The sequence below is a fragment of the Cyclopterus lumpus genome, chromosome 3, assembly GCF_009769545.1.
Source record: "Cyclopterus lumpus isolate fCycLum1 chromosome 3, fCycLum1.pri, whole genome shotgun sequence".
NCBI lineage: Eukaryota > Metazoa > Chordata > Actinopteri > Perciformes > Cyclopteridae > Cyclopterus > Cyclopterus lumpus.
The window spans coordinates 16456631-16471853 of record NC_046968.1 but is presented as its reverse complement, the minus strand read 5'-3'; positions in this window follow the sequence as shown (position 1 = coordinate 16471853).

Below are 15223 nucleotides of genomic sequence, written 5' to 3'. Positions count from 1 at the left end.
ACTCAACGTGTCACTCCTCGCCCCGCCTCCTCTCCATTTCACCATTCATTCATTCATGGCAGCGCCATCAGCCTACACAAAGCAAATCTGATGCATAAATCAGGACGAGCAGCATGGCTGAAGTAAGCCAAAAATTACTTTTCCAGCTGGCCAAGAGGACACAATAATACATAAGAGTTGCCATTTGACTTTCATTGCACTTTATTATGTTGAACCACACAAACTTTAAAAGTTATGCCTGAATGTTGATGTTTGTAAAGGACATTCCCGCGGCCTGGCCAAACACTTCAGAATGACCCGGCAACCACACCATTATCCAATCACGGAAAGTCCCTAGGATTTACTCAAGACCATCAAAAACACCAAAGAACACGTCATTGATGGTCAACGGTAAGCACCGGTGGTTCCCCTGCCCCTACATGTCCATGACCATGCTCATCCTTGCAATAGTGAGGGGATTTCTACGCTCCATTCATCCTGGGAGGAGCCAGAAGCTAAATCCTTGTCCGAGCCGAAAGAGTGATTCCTGCTGCTACATTGACACGGCTCCATTGTGGTAGACACATTATTTTCACCAGACTAACCCTCTCTAGGGGGCAATCTTGTTGTGTTACAGTGGCGCTAGTCACAGGTATAAAGGTACGGTGCGCCACAACAGTCTGCCGAAGTTGTCCCCCTTTTCCAAAAGTGGTATTAAAACAGAAGTGATTATCCATATGTTAAAAAAAATAAAATGATGATTGCGGCCTGTATAAGTAATTGCCTCCCATTACCAATGTATCGTACTGGAAAGAGAATATGGGGAAAAGTTAGAAACCAGCATAATGGGACATTTTGAAACCGACAAAATTGTCTCATTATGAGCATTATACAGACTCCTCAGAGCTTCAGCCTCAGAGGTTTAGTAATGTTGGGCCCAACCGTGTATTGTTTAATCAGCATTGTTATCATTACCACTCTTCCTCCTCTACTCCTCAACACTGAATTGGTGAAGCAGGTGAATTACACCAGAGAACCTCACGATACTCAAGTGAATCTGTCCATTGTGCTAGTAGGCTGAATTTGAACCACTAACCTTTAATGATCAGCTAGTGCCCTTACAAATAGATGTACCATGCAATAACAGCACTACTGTACGTGTTTGTTTTTTGAGCCATTATATAATGAGCTCTAATCCTGGAAATTGATACGTGTCCTTGCTTTTGTACAACCGTAATAAGAAACGGCATCAATGGTAGGCAAACCATTCAGTGCGATAGCCATGTCTAATGGGGCTATAATGCAGGGTTGAATGGCTCTATCTGCTGCAGAGGGACAGCCCCCTCAGCAGCCCCTTAGGCCATCGCCTCAGGTCCATTTCAGAGGACATTCTCAAGTGTTTCAGAATTTCCACTCATAAATGGCTTGTTTTGATCACTGAGCTATAGCATTATCTCTTTTTTAGGAGGAAGGTGTCTGTTTGACAACCGAGATCATCCACTTTGTTCATCCTTAAAATGATTCCTGCAAGTAATCAAAACATACAGTTATCTTGTAATGTATATAATCATGTCACTACAGTACAAAACAAAACTAACAGTGTGGGCACACAAGATCTGGGTTAGAGATAGAACAACTCCCTCAGGTAAAGTAATGTAGCATCCAAAGTGCTCTTTGAACAAAAACAGTCTAAACATGGGAAAGGGCTCCTTTATTTCATTTCATTCTATTTCTTTATTCCTGTGCGCTGGTCTCTGAGGAGCTCTGGCATCGATTGCTGATTTAATGAAAGCGTCTGTTCCTCTCCCCCATTCCTCACTCCTCCTCCAGGTCACTCTGCCTAAAATGCTTCCGTTAATCAGATTTCTGTTAAAAGCCGTAAATAGAATGAAAGGTCTGGTGCCAAGACACACTCCCCTTTACTCTATTCTTCACTCTGTCACTCCCTTTTCTTAGAGTTTCCCAAATAGTGAATTCAGTGGCCTTTCATTCTAACAAGTCATGTACAATGGGCAGCTCCTCATATTCACAACGTCAATTTCTTTCACAACAAAATACATAGGCTTAAATAACTGAACACAGAGACTTAATAAGTAGTCTCTTATGTAACATAAGACATTGTTGGAAGTAGAAACAATGAATATATTAATTGATTAGTCGATCAATTCAAGGGCAACCCATTTTGATAAATTCATCATTTACCTAACAAGCACAACTGGCAAACAAGTCCCTGTTTTTCAAATGTGAGGTTTTGCTGCTTTTTTCCCTTGTTACAATGGCTGAAAACTGAATATCTGGGGGTTTTAGACTATTGGTCAGACAAAGCAAGCAAATGCCGATGAAAATAATTGGCAGATCAATCAATACTGAAAACAATTCTTTGGTCCAGCCCTGGTTGACAGCTATGTTGAGACAGAAATACATTTAAATATTGTCTGATTCTGGATGAGATGGTGTAATGCTGGACAGCTTTTGATGCTATTATACAAGGAACTTTACTTACATGTGCATAAATGTAATCAATCCCCTCAAGGTGCTCCTGAGCTATCACATTCCAGAGGATGGGTAGGATTTGACATCACAGTGAACTTGACCTATAACCTCTCAATTCTAAATCACTGTATCCTTGTCCAGCTGGACATGTATGCCAAATCTGAAGAAATTAGCTCCAGACGTTCCTGAGATATCCTCAGAATGGGTCCAGGTGGCTATTTGGGGGAAAAAAAGTTGAAATCCCCTTTTTGGAGATATCGCATTCAGAGGATGAAAAGGATTTGAGATCGCAATGACCTTGACGTATGACATCCAAAATCAAAATCTGTTCACAACTGGACATTTGTGCCAAATTCATTCAAGGCGATCCCGATATATGAACGGTATGAACCTTTAACCTCCAAAATCTAATTCCCTGAGATATGGCGATCACTAGAACAGACCAGACAGACAGACGGACGTTTGTCTGACGTATAAACGGACAACCCGAAAATATGCCTTCAGCCACAGTAAGGCCACGTGCAGGCATAAAAATGTTTAAATGCCACTTGCTATATAGTTCTCTACCATGCTTTTAGCCATTTATTTGGGAAGGTTGAACTTCCCATTACTGATGACATCTAGCTCTTTAGTTTTGAGATTTAATGCACCCATTGTTCAAAAGCGTCAACCAAATTAATGTAATGTAACATATAGCCCAACGCTTACTTCAGAGAATTGGAGGCAAGTGGGCTGGACCTTTACCACCTCCTGAAATGACAAGGTCTACAAGGGATTCACCATAATATTATTGCCCAGCCTAGCAATACAGAGATCATAAAAGTACCGTAGTGTGTCACACTCAGCGCATTCTAGAACGTGCCTCTGCATGTGTACACACAGGCACACCAGTAATATGTGGGAATAGTGTATGCATGGTTTCTGTACATATGAATAATGTATACATCCAGCCCCTAACCCGGGTGTTTGGAAGAGTCCTATGTTCAATGAAATGTACTGCGTAATGGTAAATGGACCTGTACTTATATAATGTTTTTCTAGTTTTCCGACCACTCAAAGCGCTTTAACACTACATGTCATTCACCTATTCACACACTGATGGCAGGGGCTGCCATGCAAGGTGACAGCTGCCCATCAGGACTGTCTATTTAAAGAGCACAAGAACTACCAGAGCAGGGGATCAAAGCACCGATCCTCTGATTGAAGGACGACCCGCTCTACTACAGAGCCACCGTCTCCCAGTGTGTATGTTATGTTTCTGATATGATTTGTGCAGTTATACAGTTTGCAACAAAACAAAAAAAACACTCCATGGGCTGATTAGTTATAAGCTAAAGGATCCTGTATGATGAGAGACTTTACTTTTCTTTCCAGCAGATAAGCAGGTCTGAGATTGCCACGAGGGCTAATCATCACATTGTTCCTGATGAATAACCAGCCAAAATGATCATGCACTCTACAAAAACTCTTAATTAGCTAAATCTCTTCTTCAATCAAGTATCTAAATTACATTTGTACAGTTCAGTGATTACTGACCAAAAGGAGGATTCTTGAGCTGTAAAGAATACACTGGGCATTAAATGGTCCCATCGAATGGGTGACCACTCACTGAATGAATCATGTCCTAATAATTAAATTGTATGGCATACCGAGAGTGTTAACTTTAGTGGATGCACATTGAGTGGTTCTGACGTCTCAATAGGCTTTTAAAGAAATTAAGCGATGGGCTTGGACAATAATTCCTCTTTTCCGGGTCATTGATTGTTCTCTTTTTTGGCTCGTCCAGACACATTTTGCTCCTCTACTTAAGATTGGCACTTAGGGACTCTCGCCTTATCCCTATAACCGAAGACAAGTCAAGGCAGTAAAGGGAAGCATAAGGCTGAGAAATGTAGTCCTAGAAATATTTACCTTGAACTTTAATCTCTTTGGAAGTTACTCACTCAACCACTGTAATTGTTCAAGAAACACAATAGATAACAATACATGGGTATGCCTTTGGGTACATTTGGCTATTCAGCACTATTTGTATGCAGAACATCACTTAAATTCAAGAAGGACAATCAACACCATCTCAAGTGTAGATGTGTCTTCATGATGTCCCCTTGCTCACTAAGGAATGCCAATATTAAGTGTCTACATCTGTGCAATGTACAGAGATATGACATTAGTTAACAGACAGTTTTATTAAATGCTCTTGTCAGTTAAAACATCTCTAGTCACAACTATCAGAATAACAATGTTTAACATCAATCACATTAAATCATGATTTGATTAGATCATGATATGCCTTTCCATCAAATTATGGAGATGTGTCCTAATTTTAATACCCGTCATGAGCAGCACTTGAATCCCGCTAATGTCTTAATCTTTAAAGTTTACTTCACATTTCCACAGAAACCATAATACCCTCTTTATAGATTCAGAAAACAGAAACAAGCAGCTATGTTTGGTATCTAAAATGTTTAGTTATTCAAGCCAGTCAAAATAACTGATAGATTTGTGGCAATAGGAACATTTGTTTAACACATTGAGACTGTGAAAACAGGAAAATTAGCCACATCATTTCTTTTCCTTTTTTTTTTACCTCAGAGAGCAACAATTTGCAGCAATCTGTTGGCATCCAGCTATTAATCTAGTGGTTGCTGAACAGCCTGCAGGACTGTTTTTATTCAAGGACCATAAGAGCATATCTTCTCTGTGCCCAAGTATCTGCCTTCCATTTGTTTGTTTTTCATGTCACAATATTAGGCCAATAATCAAAGTCAATTAGTGTCCGCCTCCCTTCTCTTTTGCACCTCGTCCTTCTGCCTTCCCCCTGCCATGCCTCCAGAACTAGAGAACAAATGTTACTGCCTCTCAATGACATTTTCCAGCTATCCAAAGGGGTTTTACCAATATCAAGCTTCTTCCTGATCGATAAATAGAACTGTAGGCTAGGGCCATTTATCACCTCCAAAATAGCCTACCTTCTTCATGATGAGTGATAGATCCCCCATGCAGTCTGCAATCTAAAATTACTCATAAAGACTGATTAAGGCCAAATCAGAACTGTCCTCTTCTGAATCCTGTACATATCATCAAAAAAAGGCTTTTTAGAGTCAAGCAGCCATATGATAGACGAGCATTTCCAAGCACGAGGCCAGGGTATTGTGCATGCCATGAAGCTTATTTTATAGGGTCCATGATAGATGTTGTTTAGAGCGATTTAAGCAGCCCTTATGCTGGTGTCAGCATCTGACCCCTCCACAGTGATAAAGCTATCAGAAAGAGAGAGTAGAACCAGAAGTGAAATATGGAGGGAGGGACATGCGGGCCAGATAAACTCCTGCATACTGGGCACCCGCCCAGCTCTAGGAGGGGAATGCCTTCAGTCTTATCAGCATACAACTTTGTGCAGAAAGACGGGTTTCAGTGAAATAGGTTGTGTCCACTAACAAACCAACTACCCAAACTTTAATTTAAAAACCAGAGCATTTCCCCAAGACAGGCAAGTGCAAATTGACACCTCGTTGCATCAATCAGAAGTTTAAGACATAATTTAGTCAAGTAATACAACAGATTTAAATAAACTTTTAGAGGTAAAGCAAAAAAGACTCACTGGTAACACTTTGCTTGATGCCAGACGTAAACCGAGTTCCTCTAAATGGAATAACAAAGTGCTTCACAATAAAAGGACATGTGTAATATAATATGAAAAATAACAAGACTACTTACCAGAATTATAAAACAATAGAACAATTAAGGCAAGGTGGAACCAATAAAAAGGGGGACAAAATAAAAGTGAATTTTAGGAAGTGATTTAAAAGATGAAACGAACAGCCTGAGATGCTTTAGCCAAAGCTGAGAGGCGAAGACTGATTGTAAGGACCAGCATCAAGGTATTAAACATAGCAATCGCCCTTACTTATCAGGCAAGTTGTTCAGCCAGAGAACCCTATACTTGACGATCACAGCTTTGCTGCGATCAATAACATCTTAGTCTAAAATGTAAATTGGTGACACGAAGAACCTTTAAAACAATCAAGCGTAAAAAAGTAAAGAAAATAAATTATTATTCAACTAACACTTTTGTGATTTTGCCAACTTATCGTGACTTGATTTAATCGACAGATCTGTAAAACGGAGTTTCTCCACAGTGAATCATGCAGAAACACCACTTTAAATCTAATGATTACCATATGTTCATTCAGTTTTAAAAAGTATTTTCAGAAATTGCTTATCACCAAAAGAGATCTCAGTTGACTAAGACCAAGACAACAAATTAGTCGACTAATCGATGAAGAGGAGGCAGACCTATAGCTATACATGTCATTTTTGCTTTATGTTATGGAAAATTGTCACAATTAATAGTATACTAAAATAGCCAATGGTAATGTTTGCAGTGAACCTACGGATGTACAGAAAACTACCACTTGATTCATTTTATAAAGAAGAAAATGTGATTCTCTGTCCAGTTCTGAAGTTATAAGGAGCATCTTTTCTTTCTATAGTTAAGCTTAATTTATTCGGCATTTATTTGACATGGACATAATGTGTAAATCACACTGAGTCGATAAATATGTGTTTCATATCTGTGTGTTTAGATTTGACCTGATTATGACATAGAAGTAGAAAAGAAAGAAGATTGCATTAGTCATGTTTTAAGTGCCTTAATGCCTCTACGAGCACTGTGTCATGGTCGCTGCGTTGATAAGTGGGTCAAATCAGCAGAAACTACAATCACAAACGTCCTGTTTTTGAAACCCTGTCCCATACCTGTCCCTTTCACCTCACACATTACCTTTGCCTCACAGAAGATTAAATCACCAAGTCATTTATGGGCTAGAAAGCACATCTGAGGTTTAGCTGTGATGTAAGATTTCAGTAGCTTATAGCCTATAACTGGTAAACAGAAACAAAATTGTACCCAATGACTTCTAACCAGGCCCACCTTTACAGTCCATTAACGCCAGCTGGACTGATTCGTCCGCTTTCTCATACTTGCAGACCTTTTTTGTTGCTGATATGTAAACTGGAATATTTAACATCCTCAAACCACAGACCATGTTGTCACATTGCATCAAAAGCTATGTCAGTCAAAATGTGTGAAAGTTTATTCCAGCGAGTGAACTCTACTTAATTTAGTCACCACAAATTAATCTCACAATTAAAGAATAATTAGGCATCAATTTGCAATAGAAAAGACTTGCATTCAACCCAGCTTGAAATGTGCTAAAAGACTGAGAACAGAGAACAATGAATGGAGCAGGTAAGGAAAGTGCTGGCACAAAAAATACTCTTCATCATTGAGGTTACTCTTTTAGGAAGGTATTGCACACCCAATGGGTCATTAAACCCACCTCTCCTCTCTCCTCCGAGCTCTATAATACAGACCCTGCCCCAAATGAGTAGTTGTTGTTGTCATGTGAAATTGAGACCTATTGGTTGTAATCAGGAAATGCGACAGGTCTGTCTCTCTATGAGCAGGTCACCTTTACTCCCCCGCCCACTTCCTGTGCTGGTCTGTTCAGCTTTCACGAGCGCCGTGTTTTATTCCTCATTTCTGTCCACACACATTGGCCACGTCATTTTTCACCCCGCTGACTGATTACCGGTTACACTCTTCAGCCAATCTCCACTTACAGCTCCTTGTCTTCTCTGTCTTTATGACATTATTACATGTCTTTATCACCGCTATCAATAATCCTGACCCCTTAGTGAGATGTTTCAGCACTCAATCCAGACTCGGCATAAACACCATGAGCTGAGCCCACAAATCTTCAACACACACAACATTGCAGCGTAGCGTTGGCTGGACAGAGACTTGAAACAATAGACATTTAACTAAGTTAATTTTTTATCAATTCAACATAATCAACATTGTTACGCATCATTTATAAAGTAGTAGTTACTTCACTAAGGACCTAGATGATATCTGTGACAACGGAAGTTCAATAGTTTGACTAACCAAGCATGTGTGAATTTTGCCATGAGATTCCTTGTCCCCTAACTCAAAATGTAAATCAGTTTGAAATCAATGGAAACAAGGCAGCAGTTCCTATCACACAGTCTAATGGATAAAACATATTCGTGGTGAAATTAAGTTGCATATAGGGCCAATGGAACAAGAGGGGCGGATCATATAAAAGCAGCTGGGAAGAAGAAGATCTCTATATACTGTACTGGGTTGTACATAACTGCATGTCTATGCTTTTTATTGTAAGAATGCATTCATCTCATTTTAAAAATTATATTTTGTACCACAAAACCACAATTATCATTTTGTCTGCTTTCTCCTTTTTATCTCTGTACTCACTTTACATTAAAACCTTAAATGTTTTCTTTTTTAACAAGACAGCTAAACTTCTACTCAGAGATTATACCAACATAAAAGCATAATATGGAGATGGCACAGAGAGAGTTGACATTAAGGGAAGAGTTCTCCCAGCCAAAACAACAACCAGAGCCTATTTTGTAACTCCAAGGTCAGAGTCCACTTTCAATGTATGTGTGTGCAAATAGAGGTGCAGGTTTCAAATCATATCAAAATGTGACATTTGTGGTTTTGGCTTCCTGACCAGAGGTGGCAGTCACAAAGGTATATTGTTGCAGATCAGTTCAGTTTATTTGCACAATTGGAAACATTAAAAGGGCAAAATGAATGGCCAAAAATAAAAAGGTATTGCCAGCTTCCCAGAAGCCCTTCCCAGAATACAAGCCAAGTGTAAGTGAGATTTGTTGTGTACATTTGTCACAAATTGTAACTCGGCAATTCTATGTTTTACATTTTTCTTAAAAAAGACACTGGGACTTCATATTCTATCTAAATATCAAATGCATTTTATAATGAAAATGCAGATTAATTTGCTCATCACGAATGGAAAGGGTGTCCACAGCAACAACGCAGAGGGGTTATTTAACAATTTGTTGAGAGTTTTATAGCATGTAATTTCAAATAATGTCAATAAGAGAAGTAGCATACTTTAGTTTGTGCATAAACCTCCTCAATCTCTTGTTTGTAATGGGAAGGACTGAGCAATTACCAGACACTTACCACAGTCTAGTAAACATGTGTCTAATAATAAACATTGCAAATGTTAAACGAAAAAATGAGCAACACTTATCTATGTTTTACACTCACTTTTCTCAAATGTAACTGAAAGTACTTGTGTGTGTATGTGTGCATTAGTGTCGGTTATTTGAGTGCAGTCATGCATGACTGCCCCTGGGTGGTTGTGGGGATGTGCCTCTGCATGTGAGTGTGTCTGCGCACACAAGAGCTTGAACACATACAGTAACTTGATTGAAATTGGGAATTTTAACATGAGAGAAGCGTAATCTCAGTCTCACAATAGGCCGTCTCAATGTCAGAGGAGCCCTGCACTGGTGGCAATTACTATTGACATCACGCTAATTGTAGCTGAATAATTAATCCTTACTGTTCTGGAGTACAAGGAGCTGAAAAGGTGAGCTGGAAGTGGCACAGCTGAACTCTTGCACAGTAGAATGGCAACTAATTGGATTTAGGATCATTGTGTTTATAGGACAATCACAATATTATCTATTCCAGTTAAGGTCATGTTTAAAGAGACACAGTTGCCATAATTAGACTCTCAAGACTACAGCATACCAATTAATAACTATTACAGTATTAATTCAAATATCCTCACACAATCTTCTTGATGCTAACCATACAGTATATACACAATTATTGGATATGCAATGCTGAATTATCATCAGGAAAACATTGTAGTGTCTATAAGTGGATGAGCTAAGAGAAGCGATTCAATTTGTAGCACTTGTCTGCCATCTACTGGACACAACATTTAAATGTCGCTTTCATCCGAGGATGCAGCGCAATGTGTTATCTGATACATTTTAATTTGGGTAATCACACTGAATTTTATGATGTTTACAAAGTCACAGTAGTCCCAATGAGTTAGGCCAAGTCAATCTGTATAGGGTATGATGCATATTTGTAAAATCCCTTTATATTGTTTCTAAAAAAGCACTGTGGTGACGACAAGCCACATTATGATGCTTTGAGTACGGAAAAAGCAAGAAAAGGAGTTACCTTGAGCAATACAAATATTTCCTTTATACTTAATAGCTCTCTCACCTCTGACCTGCCTGAAGTCACACAAAAATGTCTCAAAAGGACGACCAAGATATCATAGGATTTTTTTATGCATTGCGATAAAAAGTAACTTTTATCATATAGTGTTTTAAACAACTAAACTAATAAAAAATAATAAAATATGTTGTATATTCTCATGGAATTCTAAAAGACACGTATTTTGTACAATGTATTGAGACCTACATAATAAATGTAGTAGTATTCTCTCTTTGAGGGAAAACAATCTCAAAGTTATTGTACAAAGTCTAACATATTAATAAAGTGTAGAAATCATACTTTTTTCAAGGCATGTTGTCTCATTCTTACATGAGAAAATGTACATCCATTTTGATAGACATCAATCCGACTTTCTTTTAAATAAATATGTTCTCAAACCTTCATTAATTTTCTCTATCGGATTAGCTCTTTTCAAAATACTCTGACAGGAAATGAAGCGAGGTAAAGTCTAATGTGGTTTGAAAGGGCATGAGACCTCTGATCATACAGCAGAACAAAATCTACAAGTGAAAATGCCGTTTGACGTGCGACAGCGGAAGGAGAAGGTGATTCATCCTGCTCAACACAGATGAGTGATACAGCTTGTGATCTATGTCCATTCTCTTCTTATACTAATCCAGAATGGTGCCATACAACCTCTTGCGGTTTCATTAGCAGTGGAAAGTTGACTCATCACAGCATTGCCTCTAGAGTCACTGGTGTACACACAAGACTAACATTGGATGCAAGTGAAAGTTACAAATGCATTTCCTCTTTCTCACTAAAGAAACAAACAAGAGTAAGATTTAACATTTTGAGATTAGCACAAATGGGACCCTCATGGCTTCCCTCTACCATAAGACAATGTTGCCATCTAGTGAGCAACAAAGAAAAATCCTTTTTTTAATAAAAGAATATTGTGAAAGAGACATTTTCCACCTAGAAATAGTTTTCATTTATTCTCACCTTTAGTGAAAAATATATTCCAATATTCATCTTTTTTTATTATTTTTTTTCTAAATAATAACAATAATACAGTTTATTTGTATAACGCCGTAAAAAGTTACTCAAGACACTTACATGGTAAAAACAGAAAGAATAGGAGCAATAACAAATAGTAGCTTGTAGTGCTTTGTTTTACACAGAATGCGTTAAAGTCCCTATTGTCTACTAAGGATGTGAGCAACAATAAGATGTCATTGGGCTTAATTGTCCTGCAGATGGCGTCACCTGGGAAACTGATAACTATACACTGCAAACCTGCTGGTGTATAGTTACAATTATAAATGCAAGTTAATAATACCAATAAGTTCATGAAAGCTTATCTAAAAAAGTATTCATATTGCATTTGATAGTATAGTTTAAGCTTTCCACTCTAGTTCTGAATGAATTTTACATAATTTTAGCACCAATAGACATTGAAGAACATTACGGTCAAAGTTGACATTTTAAAAGAATGCCCATATTCAGACATATGCATATTAGATACTTGTTAGATAAAGACATTCTTTATCGAAGAACAAACAATTACACAACATAGCTGATCTTTAAAACACACTTGACTGAGTACAAATAAATACACATGTGTTCATTTGGTCCTGTTTTAGTAGACAACACAGAGAGACTGTTTAAATATGACTATCTTAAATGCTAATTAAATACTGTATCTGAATGCAAGCAAACAAGTCACAGTATATGTAAACTTAACAAAAATTGCACAAAACACACCAAACCCATACAGTATTGGCCTAATCTGAGCAGCAACATATCACAAGATAACTATCAATTTACCAACATTGCATATAGGCCAGAAGTTACAATCTATAAGTGCATAGACATGTTTTGACCGACCCAACAGAGATTAGTGAGCTTGTTCTGCCATTTTCTCTGGTTCCCCACTTTTTTCCACGTCAACCATAAGTGAGACCAGAAATTGATACAAGCTTAGAGCACTATCTAGAGGATAAACTGTGTTATGACATGCCAACCACAACATGGGATGGGATTCATTCAGTAATGGTATTTTAGGTAAAATATTGTTTTGCAGCCCAACTGTGTGCAAATGTTTTTACGTGCGCATGTCATTGGCAAAGGAAGCCTTTTTTCATAATTGATGGATTTAAAATCTGACATTGTTTCAAATTATGTACATAAAATGAATGAATGTGATATATTTTTTTTTTCACCAAAATAGCTAAATGTTAGCATGTAACTACTGTACAATGTACAGTAGCAATTACATCAATTAATTCAGTCATTTTAAGATCTGAGTAAATAAACACGCAGAACTCAGGAACATGTCACACTCGAAAAACAATATTTCAAAATGCATGGACTCTCAGCACTCAGAATTGAATCAATGTTTTTAAAACGATAAACTACTTCATAACATATCTAGACAACACACCAATGTTCAAACAGCTGATTTCAAAAGATTTAACTTTGGAGCTGAAAGACACATATGGAAAGAAATAAGCATTATTCAATTCTGCAACATTTTCAACTTGAGAAAACACAACCACAGATGGGATGCTGTTTGCCAAACAACACAAATACAACGCACTACCCAACCAGAAGAGCTATGCAAGATTTGTACAAATCAAATTAGCTGCAGGTTATCAAAAGAGACAAAGCAAAATTGCTGTATGCACATCAGGGAATCACTCGCAAACCACCTGTTGAAGAAATACAACAGCTCTTCCCTTCAACCAAAGTCCTCAGTCTAAAGCCATCGAGCTATAACAAACCTGAATTACAATGACTGGTACCTTCAACTGCACAGTTAACTTTTATTAGTGAGCAGAGCATTGAGCCATTAACCTCTGCACTGCTCATCAAACCAGCGGTCTTACCAGTGGCGGCAGGTGGAATTTCTTTTTGGTAGGGCCATCCAATCAATTTCAGCAAACATTCCAGTATGATTCAATGCAAAAAAGGTATCAAACATGCATTACTACTTTACAGTTAAATATTTTACATTTATTTCAACACTTTTACATAATAAAGGACATCTTATTGATACAATTCAGTAGATTAATATATATATATATATATATATATATATATATCATATAATAATATTCAGTATAATTTGATATATATATACTATATAATATAAAATATAAATATCATATAATATAAATATCATTAATATATTATCATATTTATATATATATATATATATAATATAAATATTATATTTTTATATATATATATATATATATATATATATATATATATATATATATATATATACACAATAATATAAAGATGCCCCTATGAACCTAGTTTGTTGAGGAAACACCCAATCAGTGTGGTCAGGAAACCTGCATGTTTTCCTGGCAGATTATTTGTAAAGGAATGGCAAAGGAATGGCAAACCTCTCAATGACCTCCTTATTGAAGTCAGGAATATCCCTGACAAGTTTCTTCTCCATGGACAGCATAGCTAGAGCATTAAGGCGATCCTGTGTCATGGTGTTTCTCAGGAAGGTCTTGATCCTCTTCAAAGTAGAGAAACACCTCTCGGATTCAGCTGTTGTCATGCGTGTGGTGATGAGGATCCTGAGAAGACTGACAGTCTCCAGGTGCTCTGAAGGTTGTTCTCAATGGAAAACTGGTACATAAGCACTGCGGCCACTGCAAGCCTTGAACTCACTGTTCTCATAGATGAGGGACAGTTCTGTTTTGAGCTTGGCCTGGTTCAACATGGGGTAAGCCTCTACTGTTGTTTCAAGTAAATGAATCAGGGAACTTCACACTGTGTTGTGGGAACAACTCTCCATGCAACAGTGTTGTGCTGATGAGGTGCTTAGTGAAGGAGAACGGCTTCTTGGCATGCATTAGGATGGTATCATATCCTGTAAAAGACACATCAGTTTAAATTAGCAGTAAAGCTATTTTGATGAAAGTGATTCTGATTGAACACATGCTTATGTCCGAATCAAGTATAGGCTATGACTACCGGTATTAAGGTTTTGAAAATTCAATAATACAATGTATGTAAAATCTTACAAAGAACTTTAGATAATGGCAAATTATAACTACATCATCAAAATGTATCAGGTGGTCAGTTACCAGCTTGTCCTCCCTTTTTCAGGAGACATGTCTGTGTGAGTGTAAAAGTATTCATATTAACAAGTACATCACAACGTACCTCTGTTGCCAGCCTGTATTGTTCACCTGGTCCCAGCATCCTCTGTTGCTTGTTGGACTGGTGCTGCTGGTCAGATTCACTGTCCCCACATAGAGAGGAAATGGAGGCTCTGGTCCAAAAATTAAAGTTTCAGTTGCTAACTTGCTATCTTCAAAAACAACTAGGCCTCTTCTAGAAATGTATTTGGTGGACACCTGAATAAGCATGTCATTACAAATGGTGTTTAATAACTACCTGCCTTTTTATAGAAATCTAATATTTTTTCTTTTAAAATATTGAAATGTCATTGTGATGTTATCATTGTGAGGCCCATTTGGGATTTTGCAGACTGTTAAAAGTGAGCAACTTTCTAACAACAAAAGTGTTATCAGCTTGTAGTAAATATAGTTATTTTTTTAATGTTGTCTGTTAACCTCTGGACAAGTGCTTTAATGAAGAGAGGGTCGATGTTCCTCTTCTGCAGCTGGTTGAATAGCATGTCCACATTTGGCATGATCTTGT